Genomic DNA, 20378 nt, shown 5'->3' on the forward strand with positions numbered 1-20378 from the left:
GCTTTATTAATGGGATTCAGGAGCTCATCTGAGCGTTCCGATAATGGAACAATGGAGGACCCCGCTTTGACAATCCTTCATCTCTGAGATGCTACAATTGATCACCAATTCAATTGCTAACTGTAGAAAATTGAATTTCTAGCCCTAACATTGTTCGTTAACCACGGTGCCGATGAGATGGCCATCCAGATTAATGATAATGGGAGGCTGAGATGGCTTCTGAGACGGCCTGTGAATTTGATTAGCTCCAGACGGCTGTGGAGACAAAGAGCAGCCAGTCAGACTCTTATGTGGAAGTACTTAATGAAAACCCTGCATGGAAGGTAATTGGGAAATGTTTGTCTGGCTGCATGCTTCTCAACTTACTGTACTCTTATCTGTCTTCAATCTCGCTCTCAATGTTGCTTTTACACAGACAGACAGACACACACACACACCCACACACACGCTGTTGTATTAATTTACTCTAATAACATTTTCAAGAAGACACTTTTAAAAAATATTGCTACGTAAACAAAATGCTTCCTTTTTCAACTCTGTTGCTGTTGATAGGTTTAGTTTTTATGCTCAGTGGCCAGATTATTTATGGTTCTCTTAAAATAGATTCCCTAGTATCAAGATATCTTATTTTACAAACTAAGCTTGTCTTGTCAAGCTTCTTAAATTGGGGCTGTATAGCAAGTGCAGTGTTAACAAAAAATGTATTTCATGTGTGCCAGTAATATTCAAAAGTCAGCAATAGACTGATGTTGAGAAGGGGTCAATAGATTATTTGTTCACGGCTGACAATATTACTTTTGTTTCTAAGGAATAAACATACTTTTTGAACGCGTTTTTCTACATTTTTCCACACAACTCCAACTCTGTTACCAATGGCTAATATCCCCTGCTTGTCACTGCTAACTCCCACTGAACAGCTGGGTTCCTCCTACGATACACATGGAGTCATGCCAGTTGTATCCAGTCACCTGACAAACAGGCATGCCCTGTGTATAATTCCTCTTGTGTTCAATGGTTATACAGGTTGGCCCACTGATGAATCATCCAAATCAGGCCCAAGAATTAAACAAATGTGTCATCTTCTCATATTTAACATCCACATTTTCATTCACACCACCTCATTAATATTGTAGCTGGAGCTGCAACTACCCATCATTTTCATGAATTCATCTGCTGATTATTGTTCTCGATTCACTGATGACTTAAAAACACATCAGAAAAATGTGAAAAATGTTCATTCCAGTTTCCCAGAGTTAAAAACGGTGTCTTCAAATGTCTTGTTTTATCTGACCAATAGGCCTGTCACAATAACTACTTTTGTTGGACGATATATTGTCCCATAAATAATTGTGATAAATTATTTCATTGAAGACTATTCCACTGATATAATAAGCATAACAATGCAAGTGCACCCTTTTTAAAGAGCAATTACAATTTGAATTGGAATATTAAAAACAAATGAAACTATCCTTGGTAAATTCAACATAAATAAACCAACCAAAACGATAAATAAAAATAACTCTCAGGCAAAAATGCACTTCATAAATGGTAGGGGAAACTTGCTACCTGCTGTTTATTTTGGCATCTTGTTGGCTAAAATGTTGATGACAACGATAAGCCGATATCGTGACAGAGGATAATTACATATACATATATATATCCGCCAGTCAGAAACCTGAAGATATTCAGTTTATTATAATGTAGGACAAGAAAGAGCATAAAATCTTCATATCAGATAAGCTGAGATGATCAAATGTCGAGTTGAGTGAATTGGAGTAGGCAGTGTTCTTGATTGAGTGTATTTCTTGTCCAAAATTTTTTTATTAACACTTGTGCAAGACAAAGAGAAGTGTGACTCATGTCCACGACAGACTTGCCAGGTCCCCTTGACAGTCCTACTCATGTGTCTTAGCACTGTTCTCCCCTGGTGTCAGCGGTGCTAGTCAAACACTGCCAATTAAGCAGTGGTAGAAATGGCTCATATTCCCTTCCCCTCTCATCAAAATGAGCCTGACTCATTTAGACTGTTGAATGGAAAGATACTGTTTAATATGGTAATTTCTGCCACTCTTTGACAGGGTAGTGCAGATATTCCCAGTGTTTTGATTTGATCTCAGTGGAGTGTCATTTCATGGTTATATGTCGGGGGAGTGGTGGCTATGAAGAGCTTCTCTTTCATCTTGAAGACGAAATCAAACATCTATACTTCATAATGTGCATTTATACCAACACCCTATGAAGTATAATGACATTGAGAGATAAACAAGTTCACAACCGTGGCTGGTACATGCTTCTTTGACCCTTGATTATTACAAGACAGGAGATTCTCTGGATTGGAGATTAATTGTCTTGTTTAATTACACCTTAGTGATTAGAGGAGGGAGGAAGTGAAATCCCTGTTGCTGAATCTGTATAATGTATGCTCCCTCAAAGTCAAAGCCCGTATTTTCAAGGATACTGTCCTCCAAAATCTGTACTTAATTGACAGACAAGGCTGTAGTCAGCACCTCTGAGAAGCATGCAAGTGTGACATGTAGCATATAAGTTTGTTTTGTCTGCATGACTGTGTGTTCAATATCTGTGCTGATGGTTGAAATGGACACTGCAAAGAGAGAAGAAAGGGGGTCGACGAGGGAGGGGGGTGCAGCTGTTGTGAAGGATCCACGATTGATAATGAATTCCTGTAGATAAATGGGCTTTCTTCATTGAGTGGGATTCACTTACCGTGGGCATCCCTTCAGACAGGATACACTGTGCATTATTGCTGTTCTTTGTTACATCTGTGTCCAGTGCCCCTGTTACAGGCTGCACGCCAGCTGTGAGTTGACCATCGGGTCATTTGACTCCAGGGGTAGAACCAGGGGATGTGTATCCTGACAGAGTCTAAAAGAAGTGTCTTGCGGTTTTCGAGATAAGTGTTCGACTACTTTGTTTAAAGGCACAATACATGTTGAATGTCTTTCCTAAGCTGGAGAATAGTGTTCTACAGCCAGAAATTGATTAGAAACCTGTTACATTTTAGGTGCAAAAGGCAGCCAAGGTTAATTTACTGGATGAGGAGGCCGTTATAACCCTCCCTTTAGCGTGTCTCTTCATTGGCCTATTTTAAATCCCCCCTGAAAACAGGAGTTAATTAGGAACACCAACGGAAGAGAAATCCAAGGCAAGACACCAGTTTTTATTTTAGACAGAAAAAGCACAAATGTGTTTGCATCCACACTCAATTACTTGCCAATACATTTTTGAAGTGCCTGCCTCGGACAGTGTATTTTTGTGCTAATTCATTTACATGGGGCAATATTATTAAAAAGTAAACACAAAAGAAGCTCTTTGTGAGGTTAAACCTGCTTCTAATTAACAAAGAGCGAATTTGAAACGGGAATTAGTCTATGAAAGGGAGCTTGTTAATGAAGTGTGTGAATAGAATGAAAGAAGAAAGCAGGCGGCCTACCCTGCTGGAGAAAGGTTAATGACTGTATGGAGCAGACCAGGAGTGTCTTTCCTCTTACTGTGCTCTGGGTCCTGATCCTCAGGGTCTTCCTGCTTGTTGGACCTTTTTGTTCTGCATAAAACACCATAGTTTCACAACACCCCACGTGCAATTACTATCATTTTAAAATTAATGATATGGCTTCATTATTAAATTATGTTTGTTGAGCTTTCAGTTTTTAGATGCATTTCAGCAGCAGAAAGTCAAATAATGCTCAGATATTTTTTGGCATCATTGCATTGCTAGTTTTTTACATAGAGGGCATGCCCGTAGGTGTTGGATATGCTGAGAGGGCTGCCCTAAGTTGTTAGCCATGCTAGCTGCGTGGCTCTAGGGATGCCGGTGTCTGTCGGTCAGTTTGTCAGTCGGTCCACCACTTTGGGCCCGGCTGAAATATCTCAACAACTATTTGATGTACTGCCAGGACAATTTGTACAAACATTCATGGCCCCAGAAGATGAGGCCTTATGACTGACTTGGTGATCCCCTGACCTGACCTCCACCAGTATTGTTAACATTTTTGTTTCTTAGTGAAATGTCTTAAGAACTATTGGGCGGATTGCAATGAAATGAAATTTGGTACAAGATATCACTGGTGCCCAGAGGATGAATCTGAATAACTTTGTTCATCCAGTGACTTTTCACCTCGAACCACCAGCAGGTTGGCATTTTTGCTTTTTAGTGAAATGTCTCAACTAATTGGATGGATCTCCATGGAATTTGTCTCAGACAATCATGCCCTTGTCTCCCCTCACTTTTTGTCTGGCGGCCTCATCAAGTCAAAACCTTAATTTGTTCATTACTTTGGTTGTAGACCAAATACCTGCAAAACTAATGACATTCCCATCAGGCTCAACCGTACTATGTGTTTAGTACTAATTAGCAAATATTTGCATGATAACATGCTAAGTGAGATGATGGACATGGTAAACATTATACCTGCTAAACACCAGCATAATTGTGCCCGTGTTAGCATGTAGCTTAAAGCACTGCTGTACAACCTCACAGAGCCGCTAACATGGCTGTAGACTCTTTTTCTTCTTTTGTATATAAATTTCTGATAAAATGTGAAATGTGACAGAAACATTTATCTGTGACTATAAAACCAAACAGCTGCTGCCCGCTTTCAACATGCTCCTGTACACATCACTACATCAGTCGTGCTTTACATACTTACATTCACCTCATGACGCAAGATCATTATGTACATTATAGCATATAACAAATTGTTACGAGGTATAACTGGATTCAGAAATATAAAAAGGGGTTGTTATATATAATAAAAGCAGCATAAATGAATCACCTAATGGTCCTTGTAGATATGTCACAATAAAACAGTGTATGAGAAAAACTGCTGTAACACCACTGCTCCCCAATTGTTGTGTCCTCGTAATACTCGCACTTCTAATATGAGATTGTAAAGGGTAAAAGGCTTTTAGAGGAAAACAAAACCAAATCATTAAAACTATTGTTAAGACCCTGGGGACGGTTAGTTTTGAAGCTGCATATGAATGGTGGCCTTGTAAATTATGTTTTTTTTTTTGTGTCACCTGCAGAGACTAATTCAGTGACTAAGAAAGGAAAACAAGGGACCATTAGTGATAAGAGTGTTTTTTTTTTTTTTTTGTCTGATGGCAAGCTAGGTCATGCAATTACCATGTATATAAAAAACTCTATCGTGGTTCATACGTCAACCTAGTCGCCTTCCACTGCAGTAATTCCACGTTACTTACTAAGCTGTTATAGTCACTGTTTTTAATGAATGTTCACTGTCAAAACTTTGCTCATTTGTATCCACCACACTATCTGAAGTCATGCGATTGATTTTAATTGTCCCTGACTTGGAGATGAAGCTGAACACAGACAAAGTATTGGATTTTCATCCTTCATTTCAAACGATATAGAGCCACTGGGTTGTCATTTTCATTAGAGTGGTGATTGATGAAAGCCAGGTGTCACAGGCATAATGGAGGATTTTAGTTCAACTTGTCTTGACACCCAATTGTTTAGTAAATAAAATATTATCATAATGTTATGACAACACATTAAAAACCTGAGTTCATCCCTCAGTGTGTAATGAAATTACCGTAATGTACATTATAACTTCACACATCCAATTTACAGAATTATCAAGTTCAGAATGACTATACAATTTCCACCTGTTGTACTTATAATTAAAACTCGTTGAAAATTTTAAATCTTGGATAATTTCCAGGAAGACTGTTTGCAATAAAAAACTTTACATTTTATCCACACATATCATAATAAAGATGGTCAATTTTGTGCTCAGAGACTTAAATCCTACCTTTATCTGTCCAGTAATGATTAGGACCTGGTTTAGAACTAAAAACCAAATGCAAGAGAGGCAATGGAGGGAGGAAAAAAGTCAGAAATGTTGAAAAGAATCCTAGACATGCGAGATGATAACTTATGACATAAAATAGGACATTTCTATAATATACCCCTGATAGAAGCAGGACCACTGTTTTTTTTTTTTACTGTGCTTTTGCAAGCAGTTTCAAATATTTCAATTTAACAGATGTCAGTACAAGACATTCTTGCTCATTCTCATAATCCCCTGATTATAGATTAGTCCTTTACTGGTACTTTACAAATTTTTGTCTTGTTTCACATCTTACTACCAATGCCTCTTTTGGATTCTATCCATGTAAAGAATTTTTGAAATCTTCATTTTGGCAACTTATAGCCCTGAGCTTAGTTTCTTTGTCGGTTAGTATGATGTGCATAGCCACTGACTGTAGACTTTGCCGTTATCAGTGTGGATATTGTATCCTACACTGATGTGATAGTAATACTTTCAGACGAGTAATACACTCTTTAGCTGAAGAGATGATTCAAGGGTTTTTGAGTCCATCAAAAAGCCCTTTAAGGATAAGGTTTTCATGCCAGAGATTCCATCTAGAGAGATTGGCACAATCTATTCTTTGTATTTGATAGAACAGCTTTTGCAGTGTAGGGTATTAACCATACCTGTTAAAATGGCACGCATTCTTTTGCCACACACTTAAATGTTATGCATTAAAGAAGCCACAGTGTTAGACAGAACACCTGTAAAGCTTTGCTCTGGATCCTTTTTTCCTCCTCTCTCCAGCTGGCCTTGATGCTCTTGCTGAGGCCAGGCACACTCTCACCCTGGCTTTCCATGTTGGCAGGGACTTCTTGCCTCTTTCAGGAGAACACATTCACAAACTATGGCTTCTCGGGCTCAAGGCTTCTGGGGTTTCACTTGCATCTTGGCCCACCTCCTCATCAACCCCGTTATAAACCAAAATAGACTCCATAATTCATCCCAGCCAATCCAGCAAGAATGTAAATAAAGAACAAAAGTTGCCTGTTCTACACATATCAGAGGGCCTCTTTGGGAATAGAGCTTTCTTAAAACCGATCCTGCTACAGGCCTGACCCCGGCCATCTCTCTCCTCTCCATTTTCTAAAGCAACAGTACAGGGCAGTGCGCCATAGTGTCTGTGCTGCCCTTATCTTGCATTGGCAGACACTGGGTCTCCCCATAGTCTGGATTTCCGTCTGAGCCTGAGCTCCTGTGGCCTGGCTGTTCCTCTCTCATCTGCAGGCCATCTCCTCCTTCAATCAGCCTCAAACTAATTGACTTTAATTTGTCTTTTTTGCCCTCCTACGGTGAAGTGTACCTTCTGAATTCGTCGGCCGTACCAAGTGTCAATTAAAAAGGCATCACCCAATAAAATCTGTGAACAACTGATGTTAATTAATATCAGAAGTTTATGGTGCGTGGTACAGGTCCCGGCATGCCTCTAAGCACTTGATAACCATTTGGCCATGCAGTCTGAGTGCCATTTTGGAGGCTGAGACTAATGAAGCTTGTCGGCTAAAATGAAGCCAGACTGTGAAATGGCCTCATCAGGTACATTATCTTAACACAATCAAAGCATTAACACCTTCATTTGGACTCAATTTCATTTTTTGAATGCTATCAAATCACAGAACACATAATTAATAATGAGAATATAAATAACGGCTAATGAAATTTGTATGAATCCAAAAATATAATGTGGGCTCAGTACTGATTGCCTCAAGTCATAAATTACTTTGATTTTCATACAGGTACTTGTTACGCCTTCATTATTTTTCTGTCTGCTTAGTGTCCTAAAAGTCTTGATGCTCATGTCATATTTCTTGGTGGCTGGATGCTGCAGAACACAAAAGTCTGACCTTCATATCAATAATGTTGGTTCACTGATGACTAGTGTTACAGTTTCTGAAATGGAGTCAGAATAAGGATTTCATTTTTTATTATTTTATATATTTTTAAAAAAGTAATAATTAGCCATAATAATTTAAATTTGGCTAATGCTGTATTACAACACCCCTAGCTGTTTTAAAATCGCATATTAAAAGTAACACACTATTAATGCAACACTTACTGAAGCCAGTAATAATTTTGTAAGAAGCATAATGCACATGTAGAATAACATGGAATATGATTACTTTTAACTTAGTTATAGAATTACTGCCACCAGTGAACATGCTTTATGGTGGGAGGGCCTGACAAATAAGTCATTTAGAGAATTAGATGTACTGCTTGTGTTAAATAATTTAGAAATTACTCCTTGGCACCAATTTGCATGATAAATTGGCATCTTTTTAAAAAAATTCATGTTAACAATGCAGCCTTGAAATACTACTATGAATATTTCTATAATGCGCTAATATTTACCCACGCACAGTTTAATCAAAAAGACACACTTCAAAAATAATGGGTACTGTGCTGTTCATTCACAGTAAATACCAGCGTGTGTGTGCTTATGCAGCAAGACATTTTCTAACAGTTGTGACTTAGTCCAGGTCCAGTTCTTCAGCTTCTCAACACCAAAAATGTCCACAAACACCGTAGGTTTCTGGGAACTTCTGTTTCCAATATTTTGAATGTGTAGTTTTTATGGGTTGAATGTTTTTCTTTTGATTCTTTCTCCGATTTTAAGAAGTCATTTTTTAAAATCCTGAATAGGGTCGTTGATATAGATATAGCACATGTTCAAAAGCCACAGTATCACCTAATAGTGAATACAGCAGCAGTAATTATATGTTTCATTATACTTGGATTATTATGATGAATTATGAATCAGTCACTGAGGGTATAATGAGTAATTTCATTCATGAAGCACAATGTCGGCCATAGAAACAAGGTCAACCGTTTCTCTTAGCTTAGAGTTCTATTCATTCTCTAGTAAAAGTTGATCTCAGCAGCTTCTTGAATAGGTCAGAACATAGAGGAATTATAGAGGGATAAAAGAGGAAACTAGGAATTTGCCATTTAGAAGAACTCCTAGTGGTAAGATAAACCTCTGGAGTTTAATGTCTTGCCAGCTTAACATTTTGAAGTGTGCATGCCGGAGGGTGAAACTAGAATGACCATCACTAGGGACGTGTGGTCTTGTTTCTGGTATTTCGTAATTTGATGTATCACACTTTGCTGCTTGGTTACATCACCTTGTGTGCTTTCACAGGTTTATATTAATGCTGTAATGCAGCCTTTGTTTCTGGGGCCTATGTATTTCACAATATATAAACAATAACATAGTTCCTTTCCGTCCTCTGTGTGGTGGCTTCCATGTCTGTTCTAGTCTGTTAACATCTTTTGTCATCTTCTCACCCGAGCTGAGTGTGTGCTCACTTGGATTTTTTCACACAAACACACCCACACAAAATGCACATACACAAACATCCCTTGGTATGTCATGCATAGTCCCTTTCCTTGACAGGCAGAGTCAGGAGGGGAGGCTGTGCAAGGGTTGTAAGAGTAAAATTGTCTCTATTTTAATACTCAAATCTTCTCTTGATTGTTGTTCTTTTTCTTTCTTTCTTTAGTGTGCTGTTTGTATGCCCATGTCACTAATACTTAGAGCCAAATAGAACAAAGCGCCACTCTGTAGCATTTTGTTTGAAAAGATAGACCGAGGGCTGTGTCTTAATGATGTTCATCATGGCTAACAAGGTGGTGAGTCTTTATGACTGAGCTGATTGCATCATATCATTATCAGATGGGTAGTTAGCAGCTTGCTAGGTAGCTGTGCCTTACCAGCAGGTTGTCATTGTTACAAGTGGACAACTGTGTAGCTGTTAGAGATATCAAGTAAACTGGGACGACCCGGTAGCTCTCCAGGTAGAGCGCGTACCATGTGTCAAGGCTGAGTCCTTACTGCAGCAGTCTGGGTTGGAGTCCGGCCCTGGGCCATTTGCTGCATGTCATACCCCTTCTCTCTCCCCTGCCTTTCCTGTCTCTCTGAACTGTCCTGTCCAATAAAGCAGACATGACAAAATGAAGAAAGAGAAATATCAAGTCTACCAGTAATATGTATATATTGTGTATATGTAATGATAAATTCTATGTGAACCACCAATATAGGCCTATGTTTAATTTATAGGCAAGAATCACAGTTTAATTTGGAATCACAGTATCGGACAAACTGCAATTAGATGTTTTCCTCAAGTCTTTTAGGGCCGATTCAGACCAAATCAGGCGTTGCGGCAATTAGCCTCTGGGTGTGTGTGTGGGACAGGAGTGGGTGGGTGTGTGTGTGTGTCATTATTTGTGCTTTAGCAAGTAACTGCTGTGAAACTTTCAGAAAATAACGTTTTATTTCTTTCTCTCTACTGGCACTCTGTCTGTCATTCACTGGCTATGTAACTCAACTACAGCTGTCTCTTTTTGTCTCTCTGTCTCTCTCTGTCTCTCTCGCTCAAACAAATGGACACAGACCAAAGGAAGCTTCTTGGTATCACTATTTTTCAGTGTGGACTGCAAGACACAGATGTTGAAACTGGGTACACAAAAGAAACCAACAAGTAGCGCATTATAGTTTGTCGTAGTTGCTCCGTGAACTTCAGTGATATTTCAGACTGACTGGAGCAGTTTGTCTGCAGTGGTTGTTGGTTTAGTCGGTAATGGCCCGTAGCCCTACAGCTTCGCCACTTATGCACAAGTTGGCATAACCTCTTTGGTTTTACACTGTCTTTTTGTTTGGTTGATTGCCTGTCACTCTTTCTGTCTCTGTTTCCCTTTCTGACAATTATTTCTTTTCTTTTGTAATCTCCTCTCTGTAGATCTTTTTCTTCGTCTCTCTCTTTCTCTATTCTTCTGTAGCTTATAATACCGCCATGATCGTGTGCCGGTAGTATGAAAGAGGCACTCTGACTGTATTGTAAACTCAAGCACTTGAGCCTCCGAACAAAAGATGCCTTTACCACAGACATTCCTCCGTGTCGCTCTCATTTCACAACAGCTAAGTGAGTAACCTTGCTCCTTTTCAGCAGCCTCTGCGATCTGCTATAAAACCTGCTAATTGCTGTCTCTTAAATGACAGGCATCAAATGAGGCCCATTGTCTTGGTTGAGTATTCAGTCAATACTTCAGCCATTTGTTCTGGTGATTGGCAGTCTAGCAAGGGTGCCTTTTGCCCTGTAATATTGATGCGTTTTTCTGTTATAATCACTGGCCTTGTTGCACATGACCTGTGTATATTTCAGTCTAAGACTGAAAGACAGAAGGACTGTAGCCGTGGGGGCTGGTGGGGCAGATGTTATACATTTGAGTACTCACTGTGCTTCAGGGAAAAATTAGCAATGACATTCTTGGACTCAATTGTAATAATGCTACTGATGGGTAGAGAAGGCATACGGAAGGTATAAATACACTTTAGAGCAATATTATTGCCTATAGGCCCTTAAATATGTGCCTGTTGGCACAGCAGGTGAGGTCCTGATGATGTTACACTATGAGTGTCTGTATGTACAGTGAAAGGTTTCTCATTTCTTCACACCGATAAATATGTCACCAAGACAAATTCTTCTGCATTTATCACACTTATCGATTAAAGCAATTCTCATTTTGACTCTGAAATACAGTTTTTCCATCAGGACATGGTCACACTGTTCACCTTCACAGTGTTTAGCATTCTGGCTGGACATGATTAAGCATGGACAAGTCGACCCACATTTCACCATCAACGTGTGCAGTCACCCACCATGGCCCACTCCAGGGCATGAAACAATGGCTGCCACATTAAAGGTTTCAATTAATCACCCTCAAAGAAGATTTGCATTTCTCAAGGATTTCTTTAGATGGTGTAAATGTATGACCAACTTTATATTCAAATCACACTTAGTGTGAAATGTGAGCTCAAATGGTCATTGAAATGACAAATTTCACAAAGCAAAGAAACCAATGGTGATAATACATCTTCTACGCTCTGTCAAATACACATTAAGGCTGCTCAAATTAACTGCACCTCAGGACAAGACCAGGAGTCAGAGAAATGAGCAGGCAATCTAAGCAAACCGCCAACCGGTACGTTTTTTACCCTGTAATAGAAGAGGCTCAAACATAAGTAAATGTTTGGTTTTATTGTATTCATTAAAAATTCATAACATTTACCAGAGTCAACTGAGGCCATGTGTTTCTCCGTTTCTGCCCATGCGGGTTGGATTTGTGGTGACAGACGGTGGCTTTGTGTGGTTAGGGAGTTGGCGGGTGACCCCGCAAGGAGCACCTGTCCAAGAGTGGACCTGCTGCTCGCTATGTTATGCCTTTTGGTGGGTTTGGCATTAACCCCACTGTCATGTTCCTCCTCCTCACTACCCTTTCACCCCAGCCCTAAGACATACATAACCTGCCAGATCCACTCTGTCATCACAGGATTAATTAAAATGCTACACAGCAAAGGCACTGGATCCCTTTGGGGCTGTGGTATATGCATGAATGACATACACACGTGTAAATGCCCCCCCTCACACACAGTCCTGTCTGACATGGTGCCAGGTTGTTGTGTTTAGTCACCTCAGGGGACACATAACCAAATGATCACCTCGAGTGATGAATGGACAGATCTCACCTCAGCGTCCCTTTTTTTTTAAAATGTGTTGTCCAATAATGCATTGGCCATATTTGTAATGTGAGACATTACTTATGCCTGACTAAGTGAATTTGCCCCAAACTATGACCATCTGGCTCATGCTGATGATTTGCATTTTCATTTGCATACTTTTTTTTTTCTTGCAGTGACAACTATGTCATCAGAAGTTCCAAATTACCTATCCTCATTGTTGTTTAATTCATGCCTCTCTCACAAGGCACGCTATTCATTTGAAGGGATTCAAATAAATTTAGAAGAAAAGGGGGTTACTTATTTATCCCAGACCCCAGTGATGCCTTGGCAGAGATACAATAGAGGTAAGGGATACTAAATGAATTCTGTTGTCCTGTGTGCTATCCCTGGCTATCAACATAATTTGGTTAGTGACCTGGTGACTATGAATGTGTGGGACCTCTTCATTCAAGTCCATTGGGGCTCCTGGGGCAAGAGTCCATGTTACAGGGCTCCACCCCCTTCCATTGCGACCCTGCCCTCGTGTCATGTATGCACACAACCAGGCGACTGGGTGATTAATGACCGAGCTCGTGGTGCCATTGACAACTTCTGGTGACTCTACACAAAAGCCATCACCCTTGTCACATTAGCACCAGTCTGGGAACATTTGGCCGTATGCTGCTGGTCTGAAACAAAGGGAATATGTGGTAGATAGATGTATGTATACAGAGCATGTCTGTCTCAAGCATTGTGCTTCATGAAAAAAAAAATAATCCAACGTTTTAAGCTTTTGGGTTGGCCTCTGCGCGATATACAGTAGAATCCTTTTTTATATTAACATCATCTGCTCAGCGTGCATTTCCTGGCATCTCCTGATTTCATTAGCACACTTCTTCTATCAATGTATGTCTTCTATGTCAGTTGTGTCTCTAGCTAATAATAATCCACCGTAATTAGAAAATGAAGAATGGGCCTGCCAGCATTCCCAGCAGTGTTTTCTGAAACTGGAAACTTTCCTCTTCTGCCTAAGTTTTTGTTTAAATGAAATGTCTGCATATTAAAGGAGATGAATAATTAGTAGCCTTAAAGCTTCTGATTATATTAAATTTTCATCTGAATCCTGAAGAGCTTAAATTCGTGAGGTGCGGACAATCTTTGGTTTACTGGGGAACAGTCTTACATGTGGGGAAAAAAAGTGTATATCATTTATTGAGTGTGATTATTTTTGCCAGATGAAACTGCTGCCAACTGAGATTGCATACATGCACATGCTGTCTATTTTCCAAACTTCCACGGTGTATTCAGATCTATCTTCCTTCTACAGGAAGAATGAAGTGTGAATTAATAAGCCCCATTGCTGTCTTCCTCGTCTACAGTATCCTGTTTTCACCATAGCTATCACCTTTAATAAGAGTCGTTGTTAATGACATCCGTGGCTGGGTGTAACCTTTAGCACCCAAACCTGCTTGCTGTATATCTCACTCTCAACACTAAGAACAGGTGGGATGTTTTTATTTTTGACAGCTAGCTTGATAGCAGCTGAAAAACACAATATAATTAAATATGTAATTGCCATTGTTGTATGGCTTTATAGTGTATAGACTTGTATACAACATAACATATATTGTGGATAAATATAGGGCTTTGACTAACAATTATTTCCATGATATATATATATATATATATATTTCTTTTAATAAATAAGTGTTTGAAAACCTCACAGCAACCACAGTGATGTCTTCAAATTGCTTGTTTTGTTTTAAAAAGAGAGAAAAGCAGCACATCTTCACAGATGCAATGTCTTTATAATGCCATGTATAATTGTATTCAAGTGTTGTATTATTGCATTTTGTGATTTAATAATTGTTTCAGTATATTGGTCGCAACAAAGGGAATGGTAAGCATCCCAAGAAATAAGTGGAAAGTTAGATATTGTAGCATTGCCAGATGTTAGTTTAAGCTGCGTGAGTGTCAGTGTCTACAGACACACACACATCACCCTGTTAACTTGAGCAGGTTTTAAGCAGCAGCGAGCTTAGGATTACAGTGGCTTAGATCCTTTGACCTCTCCCTCCCTCCAACCCAGTGTATCACTCGATTTGAAATGGATTCAGCAGACTTTTATTCAAAAACAAAAGAATTTCTCCTCATCCTTCTTCTCCCACCCCCTGCCCTTTCCTTCCTTTTGGATTCTCAAATTCCTTTAAATGAAAAATGATTCTCTCTTTCTTGGTATTTTGTACAACAGACGGCTCCATTTTGCTCCCCCCTCAATGGGGAGGAAATGAGTTGTGGGAGCAGATTCCTCTCACACAGAGATCTCAGTAATCGTGCGGCGGCGTGTCACCAGCACACCACAGTGACAGCAGCTTTTAATTAATCCCACATCCCACCACCCTGCCCTGCCCATTGGTGGCTTCTCCCCCAAACTTTTTTCTCTTAACTTTTTTCTGTGTGTTTGACTGTGTGTGCTTGGATTGTGCTACAGCGCTACAGCGCTGTGTGCATAACTTGTATAGTTACAGGATGACACTGCTGTCACTTCCACACTTCTGAAAGCGGGAGACAGCCCACTAACTGCGTTCATGTGTTTCAACCCTCCAATGTCAGCTCCACCAACTCTGTCTCCAAGAGTTTGGTAACTGTGACTGAAACTATGTGAGTACACCAAGTCCACATGAAATGTTAATAACCCTCTGTGGTGGTTGGCCTATACTGGGTCAGGGATGTTACCCCATTGCTGCACTGCAGTGATCTTATGTCGAGGTGCTTGAGGACGGCGAAATAATGAGGCCTTGAAGTGTCTGCGTTCTCCTTCTAGTGCCCTGATGAATGGTGACAGGTTGTATTTACAATCCTAAAAGGTGCTGACACTGCTGAATTCTGCACCTCTTGGAGAAGTACCAAAACATTGCTACCCTTGAGCAAATGTGTTAGCCCCAGCTGAGGTGTGGAGGAGCTGCTGTCTGAGTGAATGAGGGGCATGAGAGACTTCTCTGGAGAGATGGACTGAGCTCTCGCCCGAAGGTCAGACTGTCAAAAGGGTAATATCAGACCTGCTGAGGTAGAGTTCTGCCCTGCTCCTCAAAACATCTTGTGAGAACAAAGTAAGGTATATAGGCAGGGGAGGCCTAAGCACGTCATTGACATAATTTCTATTAACCATTTTTAGTTACATCAGTGTTATTTAGTAGCCCTGGTGAGGTCTGTGCTGTTTAATGGTTAGCATTGAATGTTTCCTGTCATTCCCGATGAGCTGATTTTGCGAGGTCGCTGCGTTTTTAGTGTTTTCCCCCTGAAAGCCAAAGTGAATAAGGCAGCTGCAGACGAACACTGCAGATACAAACCTTGGCTTGCTATTCAGTATGACTTGGCTGTAGCAAGCATTAGGTTAGCAAAGTGGGCTAAACTTGCATGCGATTAGGCTGTCAACATCTGAAAATAATGAGCTGCAGACAGAGCCACATTGGCATGCAAATACTGTACTGACATTTAAAGCTGGCTTAACATAAATGAGAGAGGAGAATGGATCGAAGCGGAGCTTTGGCCTCCCACTGCAGAGTTGCAGATCTACTGGGGGTAATGGACAAGTTGGACCCCTCTGAACCTTTAGGAATGAAATAATTATTCCCCTGCATCAGACTTTGTGGACAAATGGGACTGAGGGTCGATTAAGTTCTAAAGGGGACGTGGTGTTGATCTCATAAAGGGCATCAGGAGATGTATGGCCTCTTACAAGATCATTTAAACCACTTAATGGAGGACAGGAATTAATGGCTGCTATAGAGCAGAGTCAATTATATGGATATTTTCATAACATATTGTGTATAATTCATAGTGTAATGGCACCGACACCAATCAGCCCCTCTGCTTTTGTTTTGGTTATAGCCTGTTTTAAATGAGATTATTGACTCTGTATTTTGGGCTATAGAATAAGTTGCTGTCTTCATACAGTGATATAGATACGTTGTCATTGTCTGCCATTGTGGGGTGGCAGAGTCTTGATGGCGGTGGCTCTTGTTAATTTGTATTAATGTCAGATAATTTAGAGTTGCGATGGATGTATGTGCACGCCTTGTGCTCTCAGGCAAAAAATTGGATTCATTAAGAAGACGGAGGAGCTGGTTAGGTTTTTTGGCCCCGTGGTTTCAGGTCACTGAGTAATGTGAAGAGATGGAGAGGGTCTTGGCCTGGAGGATGGGGGGAGCTGGTCAGAGACAGAGTGGAGGGGACAACACCCCCACACAGGAGCACATCACTCACACTGACATGTCTCTCACCGGACACACTGTTTTTGTCCCTCCACTCTTTTACAGCGAGAACAGACTGTGCTTGTGACTGAGGGCGACAAAGTCACGTGACAGTCTTGGGACAACTGTGAGGAAGGGAGGTGATGGCTTTAGGTTTTTCTGCTTGCATGCATATCAATCAGTATGATATTTGTTTTTGATGTTTGTGTTCGTTAGATGTGTGAACAATGTGCATTGGTTCATATTAAAACATTAGTAATCATAACTGCTGTAACCCTTAATAATCACAAATAAATAGGCAAAGCACACTCACTCATGCAGACATTCACATGGGTTAGCATGAGCCTCTATTATCAGATGCAATCATGAGTGGGTAATGAAGATGGCTAGAAAATCCAAAAACATCCTGTCCCTTTTGTTTAAGACTAAGGCCATCAGTTTTGACCTCCTTTTGTTCACTTTAAAATGTACAAGTATAGTTAAGAAACAGTCAAACAGATGACGAACTCATGTTTGCTGAGATGTCTTTGAGGATCAGTCCTCAATTTGCAATTTACATCACAGACACATGTTTGCATGAATAACACAAATGATGAAAAATGTAATGGTAAACGTAAAGAGCCAAAGAGATTAAGATGTATGTGAATGAACACTACACACAGAGGCAGAGGACACATGTAAAGCTAGCAAGTATTTCACATCAGATCATCAACTCTCACAGTTTCTTTTTCATACCTCCATAAACATAAATACACACACACACACACACACACACACACACACACACACACACACACACACACACACACACACACACACACACACACACACACACACACAGGGTATACAAGTTTTACAGATTGGCAAAAGTGCAGACTTTGTGGGAGGCCCTGAGCCTTGGTTTGGCTTCTACCCTCATCACCACTCCGCTTAGCATTTAGAGGCCATTAAATCATGGGTCTGTTTGATGTGCAAGCTGTGGGCAACAGGATGTGATGGAAAGGGAACAGCAAGCGCTCCTTTTTTTTATTTTTGTTTTGAATATGGGGTTGTTTTTGGCATGCTAGCCTATGTGTTGATGAAGCACAATTTTTTACAAGAGTTTCAAAACAAGGGGCTTTTTATCCGGTGTTAAAATATTTTTAGAACATAAAGTTCAATATATATCCCCTTAGACCGTACATTATGACCATTAGTATGTGACCAAACTATTTAACTTTAATAATTCCGTTCAGCACTGAGACATGGCTCTTGATTTTTGTTACCCTTGTGTCAAATCCAAGCAGTTTCTCTCGACTGGTACGGTTTATTAGGGCGCCCTAGCTTAGCGTGCCTAATCGTGTTGATAAACCATCTCTCTTGAAAACCACAAATAAAAAAGCCCTCAAATTGGTCCTCTGTATAAACTTGGCTTAACCTTATCCTGTGAGCCTTTGTATGGTTTGTAGTGCAATTAAGCTATTAGCTAAACATCTGACCTTTTCTTCATAGTGTTTCCCCCCATAATTTGTAGTGTTCCTGCTAGGAATACCCTGTAGTGAATACCAGAATCTCCTGAGCAGAGCATCCTTATAGTGGACAGGTTGCCTATCAGAGTCCCTGATGACTGGCTATGTTTTGCGGGCACTGATATGCATCCCATTTTTCATCTCGTGAGATCCTTGAACTGAGTCTGACCTTACCTCACTGACCTCTAATCAGTCATAGGGTCACATGGCCTGTGTTTTTTTGATCCTACTAATGGTGCTGACGGAGAAGAACCATGTCTAGCAATTGGCAACGGTGAGGTCATCCAGAGCACTTTGATACGAGCATCTATAGGAATGCAAATGTGACTGGCTGCCTCACCAGTAGATTACAATAGGAATAACAGCAGCCAGGGGCAGACAGTGCAGCTGCCCCCATTAGTTTTATTCTCTGGGTTACATAAAAGACAAACATAATTAGGTTCTGTGTGTGTCACACAGGAGACAAATGCATGTTGCATCTTGTGTTGTTTAAAGACTTGTCTGACCTCAGTGAAAACATGAGAGTGATTAAGGAATAGTTTAAAGGGACAGATGGGTCAAGGGTCACAAGTGATAAGTGAGGTCACACTGGGTCGTCAGCGGTCTGGTTCATCAATTTTGCCTCATACTTGGGACAGCCAAAATGCACAAAGCTGCTCTAGTTAATGTATTATTTTCAGTGAAAGATGCAACAATAGCGTGCTCCTTTCACCATTTGGGTAAACTGTAATTTATCACACAGGTGAGTACAAATGTTAGAGAGTGGCTCGCTCATTCTTCAAGTGGTCAGCATACTTCAGTCACTACAAACCTATGTGAGTAATTTATTTAATCCCAAAAGCTAATCAATAACACAAGACTGCTGTTCTAGCCAAAGAAATTGCAGTGATCTCATCAGTACACTACGTTTGGAGTCTTTCTGGTACAAAAATAACACTTGAAACATTTCAAGAGGTTCTTGAAATGACTAGAAATAGGGATGCTCTGCTCAAGCAATAGAGCGCTTTTACATTTCTCAACATTTTTAGAACCACCTCATTCATCAACAAGAAGCTGATGCTGTGAAGCCAGCTGAGATCTCTGCTTACACATTTTTTAGCAAGGCCGATAATAGCAATGAGAGAACTGAACAGCTTTTTGTTTAATTTACCTAAAAACAGATCATAGCACATTATAGTGTTTCTTTTGTGTTTCTGTAAAAGGCCACCATAAAAAAGTGTGATAAATGTTATCTCTGATGAGGATGCTTTATTCACTTCAGCATAATAAAGAAAAATTAGCAACATTCTGAGGTTTTATCATGTAGTTTTCTTTTTGTCTTTATTTAAATAAGATATGACTAAGGCTGACCGTCAAAGAACAGCATTCATATGGAAACTATTACTATTCAGCATTCTAAAAGTAGATCGTCTGTTTACTTTAATTCCAAGTTAATGTGATATATATTTAGTGTAAAGGGCAGGGTTAGTGTATACTTAAGGTTTGGATAGCTTGTGCAGCTTTTAGCGGCTCCCCTTACTGTAATTAAAGCTTTCACTGTGTTAAGAGCTTGTGGGTGTGTGATTGTGGGTAAACGATATTTTTTGTGATTCATACTGAAAACTTGTGAGTTTGTGTAAGAGTATGGTCAATGCTTGAGTCTAGTAAGCATAACCTGAAATGCATTAACTTTACGTTAGCTTTCACAAGATAGTCTGTTAGATGCATTTGTGAAATGGGATAATAGGCTATTTTACTGTTTTTGCATGTGCACCTTTTTCATGGGCCCTTGCCCGGGTGAGCTGCAACCATGTCATTAAGTGTGCTGCCTGGAGCCTGGAGCAGTGTATATATACTCTGTCCTCTGCAGGGACGGGCATCCCCATCAGGGTCTGCTTGTACCACCCCTCCATATGGTGGCTTGTCATTAGTTTTCTGTTGCCCTAGTGCCTGGGAGGTTCATCAAACCCAAGAGTCCAATCTCTCCACAGCCCTATTTCTACTCTACTGTGACATTTCTCTCTCTGGCCAATCGGATAAGTCACACATGGCTTCACCGCACGAAAGAACAGCAGCAGCCTCAAGCAGATGTTGCTCTGCAGACTGCCCATGGAGTGGAAAACTGGGTTTCAAGAACAGTATCTGAGTTATTGTTAAAGAGTTCACTATGTCTTGGAAGGGGAGATGTGGTTTTAAGGCTATGGGTTCAGACAAAAGGATAAAAATGCAGTAGGTTATGGTTTTCATCTCCAACCATTTTTAGATTGTGTAGCTAGACAGTAATTTG

At 40.2% G+C, this 20378-nt stretch overlaps 1 protein-coding gene across 5 annotated transcripts in view; it reads left to right on the forward strand.

Moving 5' to 3' along the window:
- macrod2 (mono-ADP ribosylhydrolase 2) overlaps window positions 1-20378 on the forward strand; it is a 397243-nt gene that overhangs the window by 45143 nt on the left and 331722 nt on the right. The window lies entirely within an intron of this gene.

Source organism: Dicentrarchus labrax, unplaced genomic scaffold, assembly GCF_905237075.1.
Source record: "Dicentrarchus labrax unplaced genomic scaffold, dlabrax2021, whole genome shotgun sequence".
Taxonomy (NCBI): domain Eukaryota; kingdom Metazoa; phylum Chordata; class Actinopteri; family Moronidae; genus Dicentrarchus; species Dicentrarchus labrax.